Source organism: Octodon degus, unplaced genomic scaffold, assembly GCF_000260255.1.
Source record: "Octodon degus isolate 3935 unplaced genomic scaffold, OctDeg1.0 scaffold00246, whole genome shotgun sequence".
Classification (NCBI taxonomy): Eukaryota; Metazoa; Chordata; class Mammalia; order Rodentia; family Octodontidae; genus Octodon; species Octodon degus.
The window spans coordinates 1805287-1814862 of NW_004524822.1; the positions used below are offsets into that span (position 1 = coordinate 1805287).

The 9576-nt window shown below is 40.4% G+C and overlaps 1 protein-coding gene and 1 pseudogene across 7 annotated transcripts in view; both read left to right on the forward strand.

Annotated features, from left to right (window-relative positions):
* Esr1 (estrogen receptor 1) overlaps positions 1-9576 on the forward strand; it is a 435477-nt gene that overhangs the window by 140523 nt on the left and 285378 nt on the right. The gene's annotated exons all lie outside the window — the stretch shown is intronic.
* LOC105740955 lies at positions 7725-8875 on the forward strand (annotated as a pseudogene).

Sequence of the window (9576 nt, forward strand, 5' to 3'; positions counted from 1 at the left end):
TGCACTGATGCCTGTTGCTTTGACTAGATTGTTTTTGTGCTAAGATGAAGATGATAAGGCTCTTATAACCTCCTCCACCCCAGTAGAATTCTCCCTTCAGATAGTTGCCACAACGTCAGGTTGTTAGTGGTAGGACATAAACCTCTAGCATTGTTTATGCAGCTATAAAATCCTAAATTACAGTACAATTGGTTGATTGCTCAACATTTCCAGTTGAGTGTTTGGAAAGTTCTGTTAAGTTGGAATCTTTGGGCAAGTGGAGGAGGACTCAGTTATAACTCTCCTGATGGACTCCCTTCTGTTATGACGTATTTGCAGAATTCTTATTGCAATTAGAATGTGGCTATTTGCAATGCTCCCTCTTCTAATTTTGTTTTGGAGGGCTGCTTTATTGATGAGCGAGAGGCTTGACACCAGGCCTCTGGCATAGTCTTCTCAGGCTCCGTCTCCACACTGTCCAGTCCTCAAGCCTTTTCTTTTTCTTCTGTGACTTTGCCCAGAATAGGCAGCTGAAAGGAAGCCTTTGAAATGGTAGAAATACGCCTGAAGTGGTTAGAAGTGAACATAAGTCTTCTTCTACACCCCTATTTCTTGACCAACAGATCCTGGATCCTGAATCCTGGGCCAGCACCCCACTAGTCGAGACTTTCTGCTTCTTTGTTCTTTGGTGCTTAGTAATTATGACCAGTAAAACCAAAATTGCTCCATAACAAATCCAGTCCTCTCCTAAGAAGCCTGTATCTGACAGAAGGAGCGCTCAAAGTGTCACACACCTGAGCTGGGTTCATCTGCCTGCTCAGCTGTCCTCTGTGCTTTCTCACTGGTCAGCACGCATGTGTGCTCTGTGCCTTGGCATCTAATCCCTTGTAGTCTGATGCTGATCAGTCACCTACTGTCGCTCTAAGAAGCATTTGTTCTGAGCCAGTTTGGAATGGCACCTTGCTGCTTCTGTTTTATACAGTCATCCCTGTCTGTAGCATGTGATTTTCTTTCATATTGTGCCATTTCTGCTAGGTTCATTCTACTCTGAAGTCAAAGCTCAGCTGAAATGCAAACTCAACCATGTGAGTCTTCTTCCTGGCCACTTTCAGTGTATATTATGCACACCTGTCACCTTTGTTGTGGTCACCATTGAATTCCTTCCATCTTAGTTAAAAGTATATTTGTCAGCTTGATTTCTTTAATGGTTTATATTAATGTTATAGATTAACTTAGTAGATTTTTATTAAATATATATGTGTGTGTGTGTGTGTGTGTGTGTGTGTATTCACTCTTTATCAAGCTTCATTGGCTGTTGTGGCTTGTGCAGCACAGAGATTTGAAACACTATAATATCACCAAGGAGTTCAGAGTCCAGAAAGGAAGATGATGGGAGGGTAGGTAAGTGAACAGTAGGCTAAGAGTTGTGTTAAAGACTTGGTAAAGAGAGACACAGCCAGGTGGGAAGTCCTGTTCCCTTGAGAAGAGGTCACAGATGGTTTGGTGGATTTAGCCTGGCAAAGGAGGCAGCCCAGGCCATGCCTTGCGTGCCCTGGTACTCTTGTAGCCTAGTTCCCACAGAATAAGTGCTTCACAATGGACAGAGGCAAGTTGTTGAATTAACAAAAATAAAGGTAAATGATTAAGATTCATAGAGACAACCTGACAGCTAGTGTTTTATGGTTTTTGGAGCATAGCACACCAGGCACCTTACTGAAAGAAAATTTTTAGAGGCTGGTGTTATTGTTCTCATTTCTGGATGAAGAAGTTAATATTCAGGAAGGGGAGGGACTTGCCCAAGTTCACGGAGCTGCCGACATACAGCTAGAGATGTTAGAATTGGGAAAACTGGAGCTGAAGTTTTTAACCAACTGAATGCTATGTGGAAAAAAGTGACAGGATGTTTTCTTCTGCTAATGAACTTACTGGGCAGCTGGTCTCTTAATTTTTGTAGTGCTTTTATTTTTAGTTGTGACAATGTTTTAATCTTAGACTGTGTCCCAAGCTGCTGCTTTTAGTTTTATGGGAAACAGCTATTTTTATGATACTTACATGTTTAAACAATTTTCCATTAAGTAGGGGGATGTTTTCTCTTCCAATATCAGAAGCAGCCACCAAATAAAATCCTGAACAAACTTGTTGATACCAAGTCCTTCCTCTGTATGTGAAATCTTTCTGAGGATTTCAAATCTGGGCAAAATTATAGTGTTCATTTGGTGCAGTGTTCACTTTGAACAGATAAAACCAGAAAAATTCAAAGTATTTTCATCTCAAAGCAACATTAAACATGATCTGTTGCAACCTTGTTGTTTTTGTAGAGGTGAAATGCTAGAATCCCAGCATTTAAAGTTGAGAAGAGGCCTTAGACGTGATGTGTTCCTATCTGTTTATTCTCCAAGTGAAGAAATCGAAGTCTGGAGAGGTGAAGTGGCTTTCTCCAGGCTTTCCAACTAGGAGCACAGAGGCAGGCCTACGTCTACGTGGGACTCCTGTCTACTGCCCCTTGCCTAACAGCCCCTGTTCTTGCAGGGCACAGATACCACACCACACTTGCAGGCCTAGCATTTATAATGAAAACTCAACAAAGTGGAATGAGGGAATGCCCCATTCTGGTTGCTACGAAATTATGATGATGGCTAAAGTGAACGCAATAGCTGTACCTGCCTCGGCTGGCCATCTGTTTAATTGGTTTATGCTCCACGTGAAAAATTTTAATCTCCATTTGGCAGTTTAGTTTTAGCTCTCTAGTGGGGACTTATTTCCTACCCTTCCATTTAGATTGTTTCCTCTCAGTCCTAATAATTATATCATGTTTACTTTGTGATTGAAGATTCCCTTTCTTGTTTTCCTTTTTTCTGTTTCCAAATCTTAAAGGTTAGGAATTACCTTGCCAGATTTCCCTGGAGATTTATGCTGACTCCTTTCAGATTTCTAAAGCAGTGGGATGCTATTTTTATTCCACTATTACCAGTGTGAAAATGGAACCTGCATTAATTCATCATACATCTTTCTCTGCAGTATTGGCAAAAGTAAAAATAAACGAAGTTGTGATAAAAACTTAGCTATATGGTACCTTTGTTGAACACCATGGATCTTTCTGGGACTAATTCCTAAACCCAGTATTGGATATATACTGTTTACTATTAAATTTTTCTGTGTGATTTAACATTTAATTTCCAGGAAATGAAATGTAAGTTTAAAAAGAACTATAACTGATGGAGCCATATGTTGAAAGTATAATTAATATTCCTGATAAATGTTTAACACATTGATTCCCAGCAGCTCTCAAAAAACATTTAGCACATTTATTTATTATGACTGATGAGTCACTACTGGACTAAAGCAAGATAATTTAATACAGTTCATTCTGTGAAATTTATATTTATCAAGGTAGGATTTATAATTCAGCAAAAGTATAGCATTTTTTCACGTTCAGTTTTTTAATGAGTTAAATAACTAGAATTGTCAGTTAAAATATTTGAAAGAGATAGTAACAATCTTATATTTCACAGCACTATAAAAACAGCACTTGGAAAATAAGTAAGTTCTGATTAATATTTTATGACCTTTGTGTATGTGAAAGAAAAACAATTTGAAGCAAGAGATGCTGGATGGACTTCCTGAGGTTGGCCTTTGTATTTGTTTTCTCTTCTGTGAGAAATTGTGGGCCATTTTTTTTTTCACTATCCTTTGAGCAGAATGACTTTTTCTGAGGAGTGAAAGCAAAGATGCCCTCGAGATCCTTTTATTTTGAGACTCTAGTACAACACCCTACAGTTCAGGAGCTCCTTGCAAACAGGTGATACTATGCATAGGAGGATTAGGTCAATGACAATTTTTTAGAGTCAAAGTGTCCTCTTGGAAGATGGACACATTAACCTCCTCAATGTCTGGGCTACACCTGTTGAATAGAAACTCCATGAAGGAGAGAGTCAGCAAGTGGAGAGACCACAAGGAAGAGAAAGCCTCACCCCCGTGCTCCTTACTTACTAGTGAGGGAACTTCACATTGGTGACTTAAGCTATGTAAACTGCAATGTACGCTGGGTCTTTTTAAACTCTCAGGTGATTTTAGTGACTAGGTGAACATTAATTTAAAGTGCTATCCCAGTGGACCAGGAGACTTCACTTAGCATTTCCTCATTCTGTCCCAAACAAACTTTTGTCTTTTGACGAGAAAAGCATGATTAAATGTGTGATTATTAACTTTTCCTATTGTCCTGAACTCAAATCTGTAATTGCTGCTGGACACAGGCACTGCTGCTGCCTGCCTTAAAAGCATCCTATTTAGGGCTGTCAGAAAAATTATAGGAAATTCAGATAATTTGAGATTTCAGATAAGTAACAACTTTTTGGTTTTTTTCCTCAGGTGGTACTATAGTAAACAATTTGGGGTTTATTTTGTCATTTTATTGAGTGACCTGCATTTTGATTGGTTAAATTGGGAACCGTGCCCATATGGCCTCACTGTTTGCTGTGCTTAGTTTGGAAGGCTGGACGTGTAACATCCACCTGTTCCTCTCTACCAAGAAAGGAGGTACCTGATGTGGAATTTGAACACCAGTCCTTGCCGTGATTGTGGATTATGAAGGACACATAGGTTAAGATTAAATGTAGATATAGTTGTTACTCAGATTATTGTAATTCATTGTCATTATAAATTTTGACAATTATGAAAATACACAAAGAAAGTGTAAAGGAAATATTACAATTTATGAGGAGAAAATCAAAGAGCAAGAGTCAGGCAGAAACAGTCTTGCTCTAGAATTCTGCATTCCTTTTGTGAGTGAGGATGGTAGTATTATAGAAACAACACCTCATGAGAAATGTAAATGTCAGGTATTGCAAAGACATGCAAAAAAGTAAAAAAGGAGAAAAGATCATGAGATGGAGGGACAAGGGAGGAAAGAGAAATAGGACAAAAAAAGAATTAAGATGTATTATGTACATGTACCATTTCCCCACAAAAGAATGCAAACATTATGAACGATAAGCATGTACTAATAAAAAAATAACACTTTTTTTTGGTAGTCTTGGGGGAAATTTTCTTATTTATTTGGTATTATCGGATTTCAGGAATTAGTTGTTCAGAAAAAAATAAGTCTCTGGAATGCATTCCAAAACATGCAGGGGAGATCTGCACCCGCCCTCCTTCAGCTAGTTTGCTGCCCTTTGGGTCATCTGGCTGCATGATAGGAAGATTTGAGCTTGGGAGATAGCTTGCTGCAAGGGGTGGTGCTGGGGAATCTCCCATGCATAGTGGCATTTGTGCAAAAGTTAAGGCCATAGTGTCTGGGCAGGGGCAGTTCTCTGAAATTGTTTTGATAACAATATAAAGGGAGGTGACAAGTTTTGAATCCTCTAAAATATTTTTTACTCAGTGCTGAGCCAAGGATGGTAAAGGACTCCCAGAGCCACATTTCAAGGCAGATCTGGGAGCAAGAGACCTTGCAAGAGTTGAAGAGTGTTCTCTGGGGTTCAAGGGCTTAGGAAGTGACATTACTTTAGCCCATGGCAGCTGGTTGACAGCTCACTGATTTGTCCTTCTGGGTATGAGCTGGGTATGAGCAGAGTACTCAGACTGGAGAAGGTAATGAATTAAAGGTTCGCTAGCTGGGTTTTCTTTCTTTTGGTCTCATAAAAAATTTATACCTTGAAGAACTATATCAGGAGGAGTATTTCTAAGATAAATATAAATAGTTATAAATACCACTTATAAAAAGCAATAAAAATTTGAGGCTGATTTTCCTCTGAGCGAGGCCAAGTTTTGTAGCAGGCAGAGCTTGGGAATCTAAGTGCTTATCCTGAGATTTCTCCTTGTTTCTGATTCTGCTGTCTAGACAAAACCATCGGAGGATGCTTGCTAGGGAGGAAAAGCAGCTCTTCAGATCCAAAAACGGGAAGGAGCCTGTCTATGCCTGGACACGTGCTCTACCCGTGTTGCCTGAGAGGAGCAGGGCAGGCACAGCTGCTCGTTGGTGGCTCCAGAGAACCCAGCTGCATTAGCTTTGTTGACTTTCTGAGTTTGCCACTGGGTCCTTGTTCTTACTCCCTGTAAAGTGTAATCTAAATCCCTGTTTGGCTTACAGTGACCAGTGTAGCCTGTCTGACATGATTTTACCTCGCTCAGCTGATGGTGTCGAACTCCCTGCTAGCTTCCCTGGATTGCTGACTCTGTTTGGTCATTCATGCATTCAGCAAATATTGATTGATTATCTACTCTATGCTAGGCACTGTTTTAGGCACTGGGATTAGATCCCTTGTCAAAGCACACAAATCAGTGAAGGCTGCATTGCAAAGACTTTCTTATTGCAAAGGAAACACTTCAGCTAGGGAAAAGGGGAGGGAGTAATGCTGGATGGAGAGCCAGTTCAGGTCCCTGGAGGCTGAGAGGGAGCAGTGATGAGGCCCACCCAGGCAGGAGTCTGTCTGCTACGTTAAGTAGAGTGGCCAGTTTGGCTGGAGTGGAGTAGGAAGGTGAGTTGGCGCTTCCTTCTGGTGATATGGGGATTCACTAACCTATTGTGCAGAGAAAAATGACCTGATGTGACTGTGCACTGTCACACAGGCTACAGAAATGGAAGAGTATAGGGCCCGGGGAGATAGCTCAGTAGAATAAGTGCTTGCCTGATATGCGCAGGGTCCTGAGTTCAATCCCCGGTACTGAAGAAAAAGAAAGAAATGGAAGAGTATAATGACCCTGCATTGCCCAGCTTCAGCAACTCTTTCATTTGTAAATTCTTGTGCATATGCTTCTAGAGGATGAAGACTGTATTTAAAAACACAACGACATTATCATATTTTAAAAATGAAGAAATTATTGAAGGTATGCAGTTTGTTTGAGGATATATTTTCTTTTTTTTTTAATTTTATTGAGAAGCAAATAGCAATGAGTTTCAAAACAGATTAGTAGGACAGTTTCAATAATCAATACATTGCATATTGTTGTCTTTATAGTAGTTATTCATAGTACAAGATGCAGACATGATATCCTGTCCAAACACTATTAGTACAAATCTTTCTTCTCATTGAATTAAGACAAAGTAACTGTATGTCTATTCTAACTCTTTTGTATATACAGATACAAAATGCCTTCATTTATATCCCCCTTTTTTGTTTATTTTTGTTAGAGATGGGTATTCCATTGCCATTTAAATATTGTAGGTGCTTGAATTCAGCAAAATAATCCAATATAGTCCAGTAGCCCATAATAATAGTGGGTTATCTGTAGGACTGGCAATCTCAGAAGTTGTTAACTTGACCCTTTTTACAATTCAGTATATTAATATGGCTTTACTTTTTATACCTCGTTTTTATACTTTTCTGCTCTATGGCTAAGACCAAGTTAAAGCAAGACCTATATAACTAAAAATGTAACTTTTGTATCTGACAAGGTCAGTCATATTCCCTCAGGATTTAACCCAAAATCTTGTGCCACAGTTTGTAGATCCTTTGTCAGTGTTAGCCATGTGGATGAGTCATGGCCATTGCTTGACCTATTTGTTCTCTGTGAAAGCTTGAGAAAATGTTTTCTCTCTAGGTGACTCTCCTGAGACACATTATATGTCATTGATCACTTTCTTCTGTGGCCCCATAATCTCCTTGACAAAAAAAATTTGTGACACCACTGAATTATATGATGTTACAGAGCAGACCAAAAATTAGAGAAAAAGAAGGGTTACAAGGATAGCCAACATTTTGGCCTTAGCTATTCAAGGTCAGTGAGGATATATTTTTCTGTGTTTTATTAATACATCAAGAGGCGGCAGGGAAGATGGCTCAGTGGAATAAGCACTTCTCTGGCAAGGGCAAGGCTCTGAATTCAATCTGGTTCCACAAAACAAAAACAAAAACAAAAACAAACCACAAAAAATCAAAAGGCCAGAAGTGTGAATTCCAGGATGCCTATGTTTTAATGAGTGAGAAGAAGAAAATTTGTAGGGTCCAGTCCATTGCAATCGCTGTGGGAATTGCCAATGCTCACCAAAAGCCCTTGGTCATAATTGCTGAGGACGTTGACACAGAAGCTCTGAGTACCATGGTTTTGAACAGACTAAGGTTGATCTTCAACTTGCTAAAAGCCAAAGTTCCAGAGTTCCTGGCAAGAGGAAGAATCATCTGAGAGACATGGCTATTGCGACTAGTGGTGCAGCAGAAGAGGGGTTGGCCCTAAGTTTTACAGCTGTTCAGCCTTATGACTTAGGAAAAGTTGTAGGGATCATTGGGAATCAAAGATGGTGCCATGCTTTAGAAGGAAAAAGTGACAAACTACACACTGAGAAATGTATCCGTGACATTACTGAGCAACTAGTAATCACAGGTGGCAAATAGGAAAAGGAGAAGTGGAATAAGCAAATGGCGAAGCTTTCAAATGGAGCAGCTCTGCTGAAGGTTGGTGGGACCAGTGACTTCAAGGTGAACAAAAATCACAGATGTGCTCAATGTGGCTGTGGGGAGGCATTGTGTGTGTGTGTGTGTGTGTGTGTGTGTGTGTGTGTGTGTGTGTGGCTGTGCCCTGCTTTGATGCATTCCCACCCTGGACTCTTAACACCTGCTGATGGAGATAAAAAATCAGTATGCAAATTACTAAAAAACCACTTGAAATCCCTGTGATGACCATTGCCAAGAGCACAGGGGTGGAAGGATGTTCCATAGTTGAGAAAATCTTGCAGAGCTCCTCTGAAGTTGGTTAGGATGCTCTGCTCAGAGACTTTGGGAATATGGTAGAAAAAGTGATTACTGATCTAACAAAGGTTGTGAGAACTGCTTTGCACAATGCAGGAGTGGTTTCCATTTACAGCAGCAGAAGTTGAGGCCACAGAAATCCCCTGGGGAGAGAAAGACCCTGCCGTGGGATGGGTGGGATGGATGGTGGGGTGGGTGGTGGCATGTTTTGACTTTAGAATAGTGCTTGATCCTCCCCAATGAAGTGTGACAGAAAGCTCGATGCAGCATCCTCACCATGAACTTCAGAGAAGTCTGATGAACGAACTGAGGTTCTAGAAGGCTGGCTGATGTAAGAAAATCACGTGCCCATCATTGCTGACTTCAGTAACAATCTGCAATGGTTGGCTGTCGTGGTTGTCCATGCCTGCAGGCGGCTTATTTTGTAATTTTGAGTGCAAAAGCATTTGAATGCCCTTGAAATGGTGGCAGTGTGCTGCTCTCAACTTACAGCATGGAGGTGCTTCTACTGTCCTGCTGTCACTGTCAGCATTCCAGAGCTCGATGGTGCGAGTTCAGAGGCAGCCTTTCAGTGGGGAGGAAGAAAGTTGTTCACAGAGTGGAGAACAGCCCAGATGTGTGGCATCCTTTGTGTCATAAAAACATGTTTAAAGATTTTTTTTAATGAACTCTACTTCTTTAAATATCAAGAACTTGAATTAATGCCTTTTTTTATGGTACCAGGGATCGGATTTAGGACCTTGCATTTGCCTGGCAGGCACTTGTGCCGTGGAGTTATATCCCTGGCTCCAATGCGTATTTTCAAGATTGAGCAGATGGGATTTCTTGATAGGCATCATGCAGCATGGGAGAGAGAAACCAAGGATCTGATACTTACTAAAATCCCTTTTACAGTGGTGCGTTTATTTAAATT